This window comes from Adiantum capillus-veneris, chromosome 6, assembly GCF_014529385.1.
Source record: "Adiantum capillus-veneris isolate H3 chromosome 6, ASM1452938v2, whole genome shotgun sequence".
NCBI classification, from domain to species: Eukaryota; Viridiplantae; Streptophyta; class Polypodiopsida; order Polypodiales; family Pteridaceae; genus Adiantum; species Adiantum capillus-veneris.
In genome coordinates, this window is record NC_140936.1 from 78,867,994 (window position 1) to 78,886,292 (window position 18,299).

The following is an 18,299-nucleotide window of genomic DNA, read 5'->3' on the forward strand; positions in this document are numbered from 1 at the left end:
CTTACGAGAGCATAAGCCTTTTTAATGCCTGGGTACCCTGCACTCGAACTGTCGTGACATTCATAAAAAAATTGGCGCTGAATGTCCGTGTCGGTCAGTACACAAACTCTCCCCTTGTGGAGTAGGTACCCATTATCGATGGAAAAATTCTTCCATCTCTGTAGTTCATCACTTGACGGAGAAGAACTGTGTGTGGAGGTGAACTAAATACTACCAGCATTGGAGTGAGAAGGATCTCTCATTTGCACATGGCTCCACACTTTGGAGTATGTGTCATAATGCTCATATTTGCCCTTCAGAGGATCCAAAAACTCACTTCAAAGTTCCGTGAACAAAAGAGAATTGATCACAGGCATACGACTTAGAGCATCAGCCACCACATTGTATCGTCCTTTATGATACCGGAGCTTTGCGTCATACTTTTCATGTTCATGCAAATAAGGAGGGAAGAAGCTTTTTGTAGGCGGGCATGGCCGCTTAGCAGGGGAGGACGGCACGGCCGTGGGCAAGCACCCCTAGGAGGGGGAAGTTCAGTAAGGTCGCCGACTACACACAGCTCACAGAAAGGCTCTACGGGTTTGCTGGAGGCAGGAGACAAAATCTTGACACAGGGTTGGGGCTCAAGGGCCGGGGCTTGGGAAGCAATAGAACTCTCTCTCTCTCTCTCTCTCTCTCTCTCTCTCTCTCTCTCTCTCTCTCTCTCTCTCTCTCTCTCTTCCTTGCTTGTTGTGGCCTACTTGCCATCGCCATCGTTTGCTTCATACATAAGCGCCCGAAGGCCTTTTGCATGAGGACAAGTGCCCACGACATTCAAGCCGCAACTCGGAGCTTTTCGTCAAGGGTTCGGCAATGTTTGGCAAGTTTTCCAACACATCGCCAGCAAACCACCAACTTTCTGTAAAAAATATTCAAAAAATTTTGGTCGAGTAAAGGGGATTGTGTTTATCAAGATCGGGCAAAATTTTCAAATTTTACCTCCGATGTACTGAATAAATTAACACAGTTAATTGCTTGCGGTCTTGGCAATTTTTGGACTCTTCGACTTGATTTTCATCAGCATAATTGCCATGGATTTGGATATCAACATGACATTACTCGAAAACTTGTTCTTAAGAACACTATTGTCTTCCCAAGTGGCACCTTCGTCAGCTCAATCTTTCCACTTGACTAAATCTTGACAACGTACATGATGAGGTGTACATAAATTATGATAGTCGAGAATTTTCTCAGGTTCATGCAGTGGTGTAGGAGGTTCAACAAAATCAACAAGAATCTGTTGGTCAATGACATTGTCGTGCCCATGCAAGTGTTTACGTAAACGACTTACATGACGTACGGGATGGACACGAGAGTGTGCTGGTAATGAGAGTTTGTAAGCACGATTACCAACTCGCTTGAGTATCTTGAAAGGCCCACAATATCTGGGAGATAATTTAGGTGTTGGCCCAGTTGTCAGACTTTTTGAATGCTCTGGCACACGCAAAAATACCTCTTCCCTCTTCTTGAAGGTAAATTGCGAACATTTCTCATCAGCGTAATTCTTATACTGATCATGTGCTTGTTGGACATTCTGACGAGTGAGTTTCAACATATCCATATGGTCTTGGATAAAATCCTTAACCTACTGGAGTTTTTTGGTGGCCAACCCCACCGCAACTGGTGACCTAGCTTGAAAACCATACATTACCATAAAAGGACTAAATCCAATCGTGACATGCTTAGCACTATTGTAAGCAAACTCAAGAAGAGGTAGATACTCTTCCCACTCTGTTTGTTTCTTGCTAACGTCTGATTGCAGCATATCCTCTAGCACTTGGTTAACTCGTTCAGTTTGACCACCCGTTTCTGGATGATCTACTGTACTGAGGTTGAGTTATGTACCCAGTCCTTTAAACACAGTCCTCTAAAAATAATTGTTAAACTTGGGATCACGATCACACACATTGTTACTTGGAAATCCATACAACTTGTACAGATTGTCTACAAATAACTTAGCTAATTCTAGAGTCTTTATTGTCTGCTCGGTTGGAATAAAGTTGCATAGTTTAGTCAACCGGTCTGCGACCACACATACCAAGTCATGACTTTGTATAGTGGTTGATAAACCCACAATGAAATTAGTAGAGATACTTTTTCATTTACCATTGGGAATCTCCAAAGGATGTAAGAGTCCTCCTGCCTTCAGGCGCTCTGCTTTGTTAACTTGACATTTTTGGCAATGAAAGACATAGTCTTGAACAAAGCCATGTAAACCTGGCTAGTAAAACTGTCTTCTTACGTGAGCATAAGTCTTTTTAATGCCTTGCACTTGGACTGTCATGACATTCATAAAAAAAGTAGCACCGAATGTCCGTGTTTGTCCGTACACAAACTCTCCCCTTGTGGAGTAGGTATCCATTATTGATGGAAAAATTATTCCATCTCTACAATTCATCACTCAAGGGAGGAGAACTGTGTGTGGAGGTTAACTAAACAGTACTAGAATTGGATTGAGAAGGATCCTTTATTTGCACGTGGCTCCACAGTTTGGAGTATGCCTCATCATGCTCATATTTTCCCTTCAGAGAATCCAAAAACTCACTTCAAAGTTCCGTGAACAAAAGAGAATTGATCTCAGGCATACGCTTAAGAGCATTAGCCACCGGAGCTTTGCGTCATACTCCTGAACCCCCCCCAGGTATGCCCTTGGCATGACAAAATCAATCCTGATACCTTGGAATCTAGACGTCTGTATATTGTAATTTTCCAATTTGAATTTTTAAAGCAAAGAAGCAAGTTGATCCTAAGTTGGTCTATGTCAAACAATGTAGATATATGAATAAAATAACACACTATTGAGGTGGATCTCTATAAAAAATGAAGCCAATTTGATAGCTTGTTACAAAACGATAGTGGATGTGATTGTTTTTAATGGGCTGCCCTCAAGCTTAAATGCTAAGGCAAGAAAAATTTGTCAAGCAACACAATTAGTCAAAGGTGAGCACTTATTTAAAAAAAGAGGACTATCTTTGAGACGCCAAGTAAAATCAAGAGACAATTCTAATTGTAGCCATCACTTGCACAAGATAATCATTGACCTAGAAGCACAATCAAATTTTTTTTCCCTTGCTCTTGAAATGGCAACCATTATGGGGAGGCGCATAGAGACAATTCCTATTGAGGATAATTTATGCCAAAAAAGTAGAAAAGGAGCAAAAATGTATTCTTCATATGTTGATGATGATAGAAGCTTTGGCCTACATTATTATGAGGTATACACAACAGAAGCAAGGCTTGAAATCTCATGGTTGTTTTCAGTGATAAGGCATGAAGGCGACATCCCTCCATCATCAATGATATATGTGTGCATATTGAAATCTTGTACTATAGTTGGAGCCATGGACATGGGCATGCAAATCGAGAACGAGATATCAAGGAAAAAGGTTTCCCAAATAGTGTGTTGAATGTATGCATCGTGTGGACATCATGCTAGATATAGTGACTTGTATGTGAGCACCCTAAAAGCGTGTTTTGTAGTTTTTGGGATAAACCCAACTTGTGGCTTTTATGGCAAAGTTGGCTAGCCACCTAAGAAGGATGAAATAATGACATGGTCCAATAGAAAGAGTGTGCAATAGCAATGGCCAATGATTGTAAAGCACCAAGCCTATTTGAGAGGCTCTTTTCTAATTGATCTTTGCACTTTGAATCTTACCATTGTGTCCAAACTCTCCCTTTACTCTCTTGCTCTAAGTGCAACTCTAACTCTAATATTAATTACCATAACCCTAACACCATGGTAAGCTTGAGACTACACCCTCCATAGCTTGATAGCTCACCATCAAAGCTTGGAGAATGCATTCCACTATTAATCCCCCCTTGTGGTATTTGGTATCATGGTGGACAAGGCAAAAGAATTGCATGATGAAATTTCAAGGGTGGGATTTTCGGCTCATCCAAGATGAGATTCATGAAATACTTGTAATGGGCATTGAGTGTTGGAGAGTGCTTTTGACTCCAATGTATATTCTAATTGAAGTGATTGATGTTCTCCTTCTTCTACAGATTCATGGTTTGTTTCATCTATTCGGCTCTACGTGTATCTTTTGGCAATAAAAGACTCAAGGGGCATATAGAGATGCACATTGTTATAAGCATGCATGTACTCAAGTGGTCATGTTTTCACATGCATAAAAATAAACACTTGAACATAGCCAACTTGAAGCTAGAGGGAGCAACAAAGTTGTCGGCAAGCAAGAGTTGCAGATGTGGATGGCCCCTCATAATTCTGGCCGATGTAGGGAGCTCACAATTGTTCATCTTCATTCTACTCATCTTCATCCAGTGCAAGAGTAGATGTGGATGTGTGCACAGTCAAGCCAGAGCAATGAAGAGGGAGAAGGATCAAAAGAATCTGCTATTTGTGAGTTCTCATGGTAGGTACCATTTTGCACATGATCATAATGACACCACTATTCTTGAAAACTTGAAGGTACTAAATTCCATTACGATTCCAAAAAACAAAGGGGTGAGCCTCCTATAATGGAGGAGAAACAAACATGACCCTTCAACACTCGAGGAAAAGCATATAATAACCCGTCAACACCGGAGGAGAAAACAAGTATACAAGGGAAGGACATGTTCCATGCGATATAATAGTTGGGTGAGGATGATGCCATCTCCCCACCATACTTGCGTATGGCTTTTCTATATTGGGGGCACAAGAATCCAAGTACATAATGCATTGATCATGATATTCTTGAACTATGTCTATAAATCTTTTATTGCAATGGAAATCTAATGACATTTAATTCTCCATTCTTGTAAGGTTTGGATAAATGATAATTTCTATGTAGGTGCTTTGGGATCAATTCTCAACAAAAATATAGGTACTTTACCACCCTTCCATTGGAGCATATTCAATGTTCATTTACTTCATGAATTTGAACCATTCCCTGCAAATAATCATGCACCCAACCCACATGTGCCAAAAATGGAAAATTTAGTTCTTGATGTTTCATTTTTGAATTGCAAAAAGCTAAGTAGCGATCCAATGCATCCTAACTAGCCAAACTTTAGGCTTCAACAAATCAAGGATATCATTTAAAAGTGCTCTTATAAAAGAATAAGGGGAACTTGGCATGTGAGGAGCTTTTGGCTCCATCTAAACAAGCATAATAAATCATTTAAGATGGCATTTCTTGATAACTTTAATAAATGAGTAACATGAAGTGATAACAATGTTTGGATGTGTTTGTGTGTGTGTGTGTGTGTGTGTGTGAGAGAGAGAGAGAGAGAGAGAGAGAGTGGATGTATTTGTGTGTGTGTGTGTGTGTGTGTGTGTGTGTGTGTGTGTGAGAGAGAGAGAGAGAGAGAGAGAGAGAGAGAGAGAGATTGAAAAAATGAAAGAATGAGTGCATAGATCAAAGATTGTTCTTTAGGAGGGGAATGGGTCTAAGGGGGCCTCTTTATTTGCCATTGGATTCAAAAGGAGATTATGGAAGGGACAAATGGGTGGATGCCATGTGGATTGAAATGGTGGGTATGACAGGGCTAAAAGTAAATGGTCAAAGTTGTACTCTTTTATAAAATATAAAGAGAAAATCTCTTTTACATTAAAAAAACCAATTTTTTCTCTAAATAGTTGAGTAAAAACCAATCCTTTCTCTCTCTAGTAGTTGCTAGTTTCTCCCCCCCTCTCTCCAAAAAGGGGTCACTCCAAAATCGTGCTGATCATTCCCTCCCTCTCTCTTTACTGTACCATCTCTCACTTCTCTTCACTTCACCTTGCAACTTGCTTCTCTTTCCTTCCTTTCAGTTTGCCCTCCCAAAAGCTATGCAGTAGAAGTTTGAACTTCCTTTCCCTCCTCAAGCTTACTGCATTATTGAAAGCTGCATTCTCCTCAAGCTGAAGTTCTCCATGTCTCCATAGGCCTCACTAAACACCTCTAGCTAAAGCTGAAGATCTGCGACATATCCTTCTGCTAGATCATCCCTCTTTCTTTTCTCAACATGTTTCCTACTCCTTCTCCATTAAGCTCTCTAGAGAGGATCTACTTCCCTCTCAATATTTTCAACATTATCTCTCCCATTAAGCCAACAAGTAGGTGGAGCAGTATAGCAGTAAGTGGCATCCTTCACCTTTGTGTACCATCAAGAATCTTGCTCTTTATACAGCTGAGAACATGGATGTGCAATGTATAATCATAAGTGTTTGTCTGCAGGTTGTGCCACTATTCCCCATGGCATCATCAGGTATTCAATGACCTAGGAGTGTCATTGACTCCATTTCATGTAGCAATGTACAAGACGACAATGGATATTGGGCGAAGATGGAGTTTAAACGAATGATGTGGGTGACAATGCAGCCTAGCTCAAGAGGTGCACACAAGGTCTCAAGGAGACACATGGATTCTCGAGGCACACCATTGAAAGGGAAGAATTATGGAGTTCAAGCAAACACAAGACGGCAAGAGGCTTGCGAAGGTGCAACATGTGTATGTTGCTTCACAATAACTCAAGCTAGAGACAACAACGGCTCCATCAAGGTTTCCTGCAAATTGTAATTTTTACTCCTCTTTCAAGTTTTTTGGTCATCTATTTAGTATTTTTGCCTTGTGTGTTGCTTTTGATGACTGTAAGATTTCCATTGCTTGTTCATATTTGTAGATGTTTTTCCATCCGATTTTGTAGAGTGGGAGCCAATAGAGTCCTTCACAGGAACTTTTGAGGCCATCCACACTGAGCTTGGCAAGTTGCTCTATGCTGGCTGTGAGTCCTCTCAGCTTGCCTCAAATGACATTTTTTTAAATAATCATACTTATGTCACACCTAAGCGAAATGGATATGGTAATCTGTCTCTGGTTCACTCGCCAACCTTGGAGAGTTTGGAATGGGTTAAGCTAAACAGTGCCTTGATCGTAGCAACCAAAAGGAAAATTGAGGTGGATGTGCAAGTAGCAATGAAGTGCACCTATGGTTCCCACAAAGCCATGGTAACATGGTTTATGTCTCTTCATGTGTTTGTGTTTATATTTCAACTTCAAAGTGTTCACAGGACACCAACAATGTGGACTTGCAAAGGGGGAAGTGCGATCAACGGATTTCTTGTAGGTGGATGGGACACTAAGATGGTTAACCACCAGGGAGATAGAACCAAGTGCTCTATAGTTGCTAAAAATGTGGTGTTCAGATACCATATTGCAAAGCAAGGCATGTCGATGGTCTTTTCCTACAGAAGATGAAAGTTGACGATGGGAGAATGGGAGGCACTAGACTCTAAGGTTGCTGCTAGAGAATCAATTGACTTGCAAATATGCCTCCACGGCGATGCAGTGCACCACATTACAATGAACAATGACTGGCATCTCAGTCACCTTCGCGAGTATCTTAATCTCAAATATACACCTTGGCCAAGCAATATCTCTTTGTAACCAATGAAAAGATTGTTCGCTCCAAAAAAGAAAAGATCTTCCTGTGTGAGAACGTTCCGTTTCCGCGATGTATTTTTGTAAAATCTTGTAACTGATAGGGATTTTTTCCACATTGATACATACGGTGTTTTGAATCTCGTTTCCATGCATACTTGTTTATTCTCAACTTGTTCAATTTTTCAATTGAAACGTGTAATTTATTAAATGTGGAGCACACATGTTTTCAATGCTGGTGTCTTTCAATGCTTTGTCGCATGATTTTGTTTTAAATTATATTTTAAAGTTAATTTGAAGTTAATTTTAAGTGCTTTTTAAAAAGTGACTTTGGGTATATAAGTGACTTTCTAGTTTCTAAATTTCATTTCTCACATTCACAAAACTCTATCTCTAAGCTCTCTTTGCATCTTCTTTGCGAACGAACCCATGGCAACGTCTACTGATGCACTTCTCACACAATTAGAAAAGGTAGGACTTACAGATCGAGGACATGAATTACTGAGTGTATTTGAGGGGACAATTGACATGCAGTCCACTATGAACCTTCATACAGAGGCATTCAGAAGCTTTCTTGACTACATGGCACAACACCACATGGAAGACTATGCCATATTCTTTGAGGGATTCGACACGGCGTGGTTTCCAATGGATTTCTTGAAACATCTCTATGTGGCCGATAATTTTTTTTGGTTTTGCTTGTTGAGATTTATTAAAGGCCTCACGGAATGGGACTACATGATAGAGGATGAAGATGATCTCATAGATTTGGGCATGGGGTGCATAGGCACCCAATTCATTTCATGGGACATGGTTCTGGTTTTACTTGTGCTTGAGGGCATGGCTAAGGGAAAATCAAAGGAAAACTTCAACCAAAGACCTCCTATGACCATTGTGGAGGAATCAAATGAAGTTATCGAAGAGATTGATGAGCAAACCGAACCATCTATAGCACTGGTCCTCTTGCAAGATCCCAAATCCATTGAGGAGGAGGATCGAATGATAGAGGGAGATGAGGTGCTAGAAGAGGTCCTAGTGCTTCAAATTCTCACTTTGCATGAAATGGTGGTGGATGATCTTCACGTTTTGTTCCTTGACAACATTGCCAAAACATTAGGACTCAGAGAAGATGAGTCGCTTGTAGTGCGCTTGCTATCTATGCAAGCATGAAGGATCCTAGTGGAAAGGAAGAGAAAGTCAATGTTCAAATTGACTTTGAAGACCAAGATCTCCCAGCAAGCCTCTCTTTCCTCCTCAATGAAAATGAATAGAAGTTGGTGCAAACAGTAGCAAGTACACTAATGGAAATCAAATCATGTGCCTCTGGAATTGGAGCTGATCTCTTGAGATAGCTAATTCCAGTGTTAGAAGATTACAGCTACTGGTGATGTATTAATTCAGACAGTAATCTAGACAAAGGAACAAAAACTGAAGTGGAATGCATCTACTGGAATAAGAATCAGACTAAGTACTAAGAATGATATTTAGATTCAAATTCAGATTCAGAGTAGCTGAGTACAGACTAGGTATAACTGGAATATACTGCACTGCTGTAATTGGAATTACAGATGAAGGATTACAATGAAGATGATGTGGCTTATGGACTAAAAGATGAACAGAGTACAACCGACAAATGACTTAATGCCTGTATGTAACTTATGCCCGCTGTCGACAACAACTACCAACCCGATTACAATGTAATGGGTCCTATTTATATGCCTTGGGTTTACCATGGTAATTACCGTAGTAATTACTGACTGATCCACTACCCGTCTCACAGGAGCTTGCCTCCTTTCTTGAATTTTGGCAAGATTCCAAAATTTCTAAAAAGAAAATTCCCTCGTCTGATTCTGGAAGAGAAAACATCCACCGTCTGATTCTAATTCTGGAAACCGGACTTGACCAATGATAGAGAGGCAGCTGAAAAGGCCAGTGTACAGCTCTCGTTTACCCTTTGGCCTGGATGGCGTCTGAGAAGTCCCAGTGCCAACATTCTCCTGCTGAATGAGTCTATAAATGGCCTCCTGCTCAAGCTGATCCTGCCTTTCCGTGGTCATCTCCACTTCATAAGGTGTAAGAGGATGATAGGTTTTGGTGTCAGGATCATAGAGCGTGCGTTTGCCTTTGGTGATCCTAGTTCTGGCCAGTTTGTGACAATGCGAAGCTGTATGGATCCATCCTTCTGGGAGAGGCTGATTGGTTTTGATCCGAGCTTCAAATAAAATCTCCACCATCTCTTTATACTGTGGTCCTAGGCCTGGTTTAGCCGCAATGTCCTTTGTAGGCAATTTAGAGGACTCAACAGTAAGTTGCAGCAATTGATTGGTGATCTTGGTGAGGCTTCTAATCTGAATCTTCCACTGACCCATACACAGTCTGATCCTCTGCACCTCCTATTTTAGCTCCTGAATATCATTTAGTTGGAGAGCATCATTGAATAGTGTTTGCCAAGTTTTCCATTCCACAGTCGATCGCTCATACCAATCCTGGAGGTCATCAATAATCTTGAAATATGTAAGGCGATCGACTGGTTCTAGATGTTGAGGGTAAAGTACTAGAAAAAATCTTGGAAATTCTGTCTCTCTTGCTGGTAAAGCATACAAGAGAACTGGGGAATGAGGCACAAATTCTAAGAAGTTGAGAACAGCCTGGTTCTCTTGCTGCATCATTTTTCTGGTTACTCTCACCAGCTGAAACAGTTTCCCCAGAGCAGTTGTCTGTTCTCCAACTGACATTCTAGTCTGAGGTCCTTTGCTGGTGGCCGTCTGATCTTCAAGAATGGCCCTCACCCTTTGATCCCAAACTCCTCTAGCAATTTGCATCTACACCAAAATCTCTTTCAACTGATTCCTGACATCCTTCATTCTATAGCCAGAGAGCAACAATCTGCAGTAGACTGTCGTTGCCAATGTAGATTGATCACTCTCTCTTCAGTAGTGATTATCCATTCATGCACCCTTTCCAGCAGTTGGACTGTGTTGGGATGTGCAGGTAAATGGGAGGTCTTTTGATAATGAAAAGCAACTGATTTCCAGTGCTCAACCATTTCCCTGGTGCCGACATACAGTCGCTGAAAGCGTTCCAGATCAGATAGGAGATCATCATCCTCTAGATATTGCCTAGTTATGGGAGCCTGCTGATGTCTCAATCTCATGTTTAGTGTGATAAGCTATAATAAATGCTGCTTATCAGCTGGTCCTTCATTCATAACTTTAATTTTCCCTTTATCCTCCCTACTGTGTTGTGATTGGTGTGCTGGTGGACCCCCAGTGTTACTGGGTCGTTGTTCTTCTGGCTGCTGATTGCCCGACTTCTATCCTTCATACTGGTCTGGTTGGTCTGCCTGTGACTGATTTCCTCCAGTTGGCCCTGTGCCACCAGTACCAGGTGATGGAGGTGGAGATGGAGGAGAGGCATCATCATCATCATCACTAGTATGCCCTTCGTCGGTGTCATCCTCCTCCTTATCTGCTTCTTCTTCCTTATCCTCATCTTCTTCAAGGGAAGTCTGCTGTTCAATATAATCTAGGATGGCTTGATTTGTTAGAGCATTATTATATTCAGCAACTTTGTCCTGCAAGTCACTCTGGATGGTCTCCATAAGAGACTTCAAGTTATCCAGATAAAAAACAGCATTGCCTGATGGATTTAAAATCTCAGCCAAGTTATTATAGATATATCTTTCAGTGAGGGTAGTCTTCAGAGCTTTATGACAAAGCATCAAGGAGTTGAAGTCAACTCTCTTCATTCTCAGCATAGTTTCGAACCAATTTGCAGCTCTTTGTGCTTGATCCTTTTCTTCCTTCATAATCTGCATAGCAGACTCCGCCTTAGCTAGCCTACTTTCCAGTAGCTTAATGGATCTCTCTGAATGAGCTTCAAGTAGATTGTGCCGTAGATTCTAATTTTCTCTTGCTTCCTTCAGCTTCTCAATTTGGTTCTCAGCCTCCTTCAATTCAGCTTTAACCTTATTCAGTTCATCTCTGACCCTGCAACGTCCAACATTTGTCCCATACAGTTGACAATAGTGTTCCATGAGGACTGGATGAGGACTCAACATCCATCATTGAATGTTGCTGGGTCAGAATCAGTTGGCTCATACACTGTAACAGGAGCCATATAGGTTAAAGCAGTATAATTAGATTTTTGTAGAAAGAGACACCCTTTAAGTGGATGGGTCTGCAGCTGCTATAACCTGTCCTTCTTCATCAGGTGTAGACTTTCTTCATTGTTTGGGATGGAGACGCCACCCAGTAGGGTTGGAGATGTTGGACCTTTGCCCTTATCCAACTGTTCTGTTGACTTTTCAGAAGTAATCGCTTTTGCCTGATCTTGGTCAGTACTGACTGTAATCTGTCCCGCTGACTGGTTGATTCCAGTCATCTGATCAGTTTGTTTGTCAGCCTGGCTAACTAGAGTCTTGTCAGTAGTCACTGTTTTGACTTGGCTCTCCAACTGCGTCAGAAAAGCACTGCTCTTCGTCAGTGTCATCCTCGGTTTCTTTGAGCTACCAGATTCACCTAGTTCAGGCTTCCTTTTCAGTCCAGTCGGAGTGGACTGACTGTCCGTTGCTTCTTCATCCAAAGACAAATCGATATTTTTTGACACTGGAAATGGCTTCTCACTCCAAGCCATTCTTACATGGTCATGGGCATCTGGAGTAGTTGCCCAATACAAAAAGTACCAAACATACCAGGCCTTGAATACGCTTTGGGATTTCAGTTTGGCAGTTTGCTGAAGCACATTATGTGACAAGATCTGACAGAGGTTGATAGAAACTTTTGAATCCAGTCTTTTTGCTAACAGCATAGCAAAAACCTTCTCTGACACATATGTCGAATTATTCTTTAGACTGATAGTTTCAGCTACAAACCTATAAGCAGCGGGAGCTTCTAGTCTGGCCACTGGAATTCCTTAACCACTGGATTTTCTTTTTCGCTTGGTAGTAGCATCCTCCTTCAAGACTGTGCTGATCTGCTATGGAGTTGCCATAGACGGCTGTGCACTCCTTGCCGCACTGTCGAAGCAAGGGACTTGCCTAACACTGTGTGCGAGCCACAGACGGCTCCAAGCACACAACTAGCTTAACTAGTAAGCTCAAAAGAGGGCAATGGTGTGTCACTCACCGCTCTATGCTCCTGCCGTGGAGGATTCCTCGCCGTGAAGAAGAAGGAGACACCGCTACGTCGCGCTCAACCGCTTTACCGCCGTCGTGCCATCGTAATGCTCGATCGCACTCTCTCTCTCTCTCTCTCTCTCTCTCTCTCACATACACACACACACAAGGAGGTGAAGAAGAAGAAGATGGAGATGGAGATGGAGCAAGAGCATTCTTCTATTGCACAAATGAGAGAATGAGTGAATTTTAGGTTTAGTTGGCTTTTATATGAGCTCACCCCATTCACACTTGGGTGCCCATGCTTAGCCAACTAATCCCTTGAATGTCCCAGTTAGACTGCGCCTCTCATCGTCGATCACTCTTACCCTTTTCCTATTGGACCGGCAAGCCCGGTACCTGACTCTACCAAATAAATAATACAATGTCCACCGTAGGTTACAACGTCCGTCTCGTAGGTGATAGGGTGTCCGTGAGCCGTGAGGGTTAACATGCCCCCCTTCCTGATGTAGATTCCGTCCTCGGAAGCTATTGAGTTGAAGCTCGTAGGTCGAGGTGGAAGAGCATTTGAGATGAATGTCCTTAGCCTTCATTAGTCATTGCAAAATCAAACAACATTGCACAGTAATTGCATTCTCATAAGCGATTAAAAAGCATATGCAATTTTAGGCAGACAATTGATTGGTAACAAAATTTTAAACAATTTGTCAGCAATAAGCATTAAATTGCAATGTAATCAAATGCATAAACAGATGTAAAGGTAAAAAATTAAACAAGTCTGGGGTCGCTAATTTAACGGTCGAAAGGCACTAGAGATCGACTATTAATACCATGGGTGACTTCTTAATTTTCTCTGGTTAATTAAGTTGTTTAATCGCGAGAGCCAAGTATTTCATGTTCGAGGGCTGACTAGAGGCTATACCTAGAGGACCTTGTAGTTAAGCTACGATAAAAGGAATTTCTCATGAAATCATCACCTGACTGATTACCTTTTCTTTGACCCCCCAAAGTCTTTTCACAGTGATTCAATTTGATGTGTGTGCTTATTTTGTATGCCTTGGGTTTTTTGCTTTTCAAGGAAAAGCGCCCACACTGGGAACCTCTAGGGCTCTAGTACCATAGGCAATACATGTGAGTGAAGTACCAAATCAAACTGAGATATCTCTTCCAGCTTAAGATTTTACATTGTGGCACTTTGATTTTTTGTTTGTTTTTTTTCAGCATTTTAATTTTGTAACTTTGGGGGGTCATATAACACTGATACACCTCCCCAGGCTCATCACACTAGTAAACTCCCTTTATAATACTTACGCTAAAGGTCAATAGGGTCAAGCCCACTAGAAAGCCCTAGTACATTTCACACAATGCTGCCTAAATCGGATTAAGAACCTAAGTAACCATTGATTATTAGGAAGGCATTCCCCATGGTATTAAGAGAAGATCTCTAACACCTAACTTGGTCAAACTAGCTTAGTCGGACTGCTTGATTTTTAAACCTAGACAAGTGATTATGACAAAAAATTACATTGAATTAAATGTTTGATACTAAGCAAATGCGGTGAATATTAGGCTACCAATCACAATTAAAGCAGACAATCATAGATGCAAAAAAGATCAGGGGCAATGCTAATGGACAAGAAACACCTGTTTGTGTCGATGGTCGCGCTTGATTTGAAGAGTGAGTCGAGATAAAGATTCCATGAAGGTCCAAATCCTATCAATAGCAACACGCTCCTGTACACACTAGGAAACAAAAGGAATACCCCCAGGAGGCACATTAGTGGGAAAAGGTACCAACACTTATTGAACACAACAAAAAACATAAGGAACCCTAACCTAATTATTTGCACTCCCCCTAGAGAGTCAAGGGAATAGGATATTGTAGAGGTTGGGGGGAAACCCTAAGGCTAAACCCCTATCCTCGTCGTCGAGATAAACAAAGTCATCATACATGAGACCATATGTGCCATCTGTGTAGTCCTGTAAATTTTCTTCTTCATCATAGGTGCCCATGTTTACTAAGAAGGTCACTAGACGCCTATAGTCATCTTGGTCAAAAGGGTAGGCTTGTGCAATGGGAGAAACGCTCTCTACTAAGTATGGATCAGACGTGGTCAAGAGACGTATCAGCCATTCTAACTCCTCAAAATTCCTCTCACATGCTAGCGTACCTATCAAATCCCATTCACATGCAAGCACTGGAAAGACCATGTGAAATATTTGTGAAAAGTAACGAGGGTACCTCTCACCCAAGGCAGGAGTGGATGACTCTAGCATACTAGCCATATCTGTACACGCAAATAGATGATGGTTAGAGTGCAAATATTACAAGGGTCGTGTTCTTGTGCATAATTTGTTTTTATGATTTTGTGTTATGGCTCTTGCTCTTTTACTTTTTTATCTCGTTTTTGTGAGTATAAGGCTTTATATATACATTCCCTAAGATTGGAGATTAAGAGGTCAGGGAGAAAGGTTGAGAGGGAAGCAAGTGAATAATGGATGTCCACAAACACTCCCCCCTTCCTTGGGTAGATCATACCGTTTGAAATGATGTCGTCACCCTTTGAAACCAGTTGTTCCAAGTTGTTATAGGTGAAGATTTTTGCCAGTAGTTTTCTATTACCTTAGGTGCCTCGTCGAGTTGCAAGGGTGGTAAGGTACTCTCCCAGAATCGAACTTGAAGTGGTTCATCAGGTGATTCTTGAACACTGGAAGGTGTGGATTCCTTTGTAGCTTCATGGAGGTCCACTATTGTAGGTGGAGGCTGTGTAGAAGCTTTTACCTCTATGGATGTATTACATGAGGAGCTAGAAGCTTCATGGAACTCCCCCCTTCCTGAGCTAGGTGGAATAAATTGGTTTTGCCTTGGAGCCCAAACTAGCTCTGGACTAGGTGTGTAGCATTCTGTGATCTTTCCCTTCCCACGGTCTGCCATTGGCTTTAGCGTTACACTGTTTGACTCATATGGGTTTGTTGTCGATAGGGAAGGACACATTTTACATTTAGGTACCCAAATTTTCTCATTTCCATCATAGTAGCCTTGGGCTTCTAATAGTTGTTTTGGAATCCATCGTGATTTGGTCTTGACTCTCCTAGGGCGCGCTCTTGGTTTTCCGGGGAAATTTTTTCTTGGAATGGATGGGAGGGTTGAGGTAGTTGGAAGTAAGGCCTTGGGGACCCATTGATATGTACTCTTAGGTCATGCAGGTTGAGTACTTGCAATATTACTGCTTGCTGCAACTACAAGTGTTGAAGTGCTAGGTTCATGGGTAGCCGGCAAAGACGAGTTAACCACCTTGGCTTGTGAATGTTGGCTATCCTTCAACTTTTCTAGAGTTTGCAACGTAGGTGACTTTGCTTGAATGATAGGGGTAAGAGTCAGTGGTCGCGTCGTGACACTACAAGTATCCCAATCAATAGTGCATTTGGTTGCCAACATCCACGTGCGTCCCAGGTTTACGTTGCCTTCCATAGCTCCCGCGGGCATGACTAGAAACCTCTGCACTATGCTTCCATTGTCATAGACAACATGGGTCTGAAGGACTCCAAGAATAGCAGTTTTCTTTTTATTAATGCCCTTGACTTGCATCGTACTTGGGGATAGGGTCGGTTTTCCTAATTGACACCAAACTCCATAGGATAACAAATTGTGTTTAGCTCCCGTATCTAATAAGGCATTGTATAGTACTTTCCCATAGGGGCTATTTAGCTCAATTGGGTATCGTAGGGGTGGCTCAGATTCTAATGAGTCGTCATCTGTGTCCTCAAAAAATGCTTGCGTGATTCCCAGATTAGCCTCTCGTTGGCGTCTAAGACGTTGTTGTCGTTCTCGAGCCTCAAATCTTGCTTGGATTTTTCTAAGCTCTGCTTGTTCCTTGGCAGCCTTCTTTTGATGGATGGCTTGCAACTCTTCCTGGCTTAGAGGATCATAATATCTTTTGAATTTACTCCCATTAAGGAATCCAATGGTTTCAACTCCATCTAGAGTCTCCACACGAATGGTACCTTGTGGGGTAATTTCACACACTCGATATGGTCCCTTACCAGCGTATTTCAATTTCTTCTTTTCATTACGTACCCCGTACATAAGAACTTTATCACCAACCTTGATGTTTTTATCCTTTAAATGGCTATCAAACCACTTCTTTCTCCTATCCTTCTCCACTAGAGCATTTCGCACAGCTAATTGCCTCTCTTCATCTAGCCTTTCCAGGATATATAATCGCTCCACTAAGGGGTTACCATCCCAACCTTCTTGAGAAGCTACTCGAAGACTAGGAATGACAAACTCCCATGGCATAACTGCTTCTTGGCCGTACACCATCTTAAACGGTGTGCAATTAATAGCAACTTTATACGCAGTACGATAAGCCCATAAAGCTGATGTAAGCTTGAGGTCCCAATTAGTGCGATGAGCCTCAAATGTCTTTGTCAAAATGGAGATGAGAGTTTTGTTGGTACTCTCAGCTTGGCCATTTGCTTGGGGATAATAGGGTGTAGACTTGTGGTGAGATATCATGAAGTTTGATGTGAGTTCTTTTATTACTTCATTTATAAAATGAGTTCCATTGTCACTCACAAGTTCAAAGGGGCATCCAAAACGTGTGATAATGTTCTCAAAGAGGAACTTAGCTGTTGTTTTTGCATCCGCCTTTCGTGTTGCTTTTGCTTCATCCCATTTGGTTACATAGGCGGTAGCCACAATGATATATCGTGATTGCGTGTTACGTGCAGCCGGACTAATCGGTCCTACAAAGTCTAAGCCCCACTTTTCAAATGGTTGGGTTACCTTGATGGGATGTAGAGGCATCCTATCCCTTCTTTGTGGCTTCTTGAAGCGTTGGCATTCATCACATCCCTTTGCAAAAAGTGATGCATCCTTAAACAGAGTGGGACACCAATAGCCTGACTGTAAGATCTTTCGGACAGTCAACTTTCCTGAAAAGTGACCACCAGCTACGCCCATGTGTGCCTCTTGTAGAATATATAAATACTCATCCTCGCGGGCACAACGTCTAAGAACATCATATTTTCCTCTCTTATAGAGAGTTCCAGCCAGTAAGCAATAGGGTTTGCATTCCTTGATTAATTTTCGAGCTATATCTTTTCGCAGCTCTTTGGGTGGAAAACCATTAACTAAGAAGTTAACAATCTTTTCACTCCATTTAGGCATTGTCTCAACAATGAACAAAGGAGTATCAGGCAATTCATCATCAACCCCCGTAGGAGCTTCGCCATTAGGGATACGAGATAAATGATCCGCCATGACATGTTTCCTCCCAGGCCTCACAACAACGGTGAAGTCAAACTCAAGAAGAATTAACAACCATCGTGTAATTCGACCTGTGGAACACGAGTTGTTTACCAAATATAGCAATGCTTGATGATCAACATAAAACACAAACTTGGTAGCAAGAAGGTAATAGCGAAATTTCTTTACTGCGTAAATCATAGCTAGACCTTCGCGCTCTGTAGTAGTGTAGTTCATCTCGGCATCATTTAATTGGCGACTTGCAAAGCTAATAGGGTAGTCCAATTTATGTTCTCCTGGTTGAGTTAGAACACACCCAATAGCAAAATTTGATGCATCAATATGCACATGAAAAGGTACATTCCAATCAGGTGTTCGCAGGATTGGAGCACTTGTTAGGGCCTTCTTTAATAACTCATAAGATTGATGACATTCTTCTGTCCAGTGAAACTCGATAAGAAGCTTGTACAATGGACGCGCTATCTCGGCAAAGTTTAAAATAAACCTTCGATAATAACCAACATGG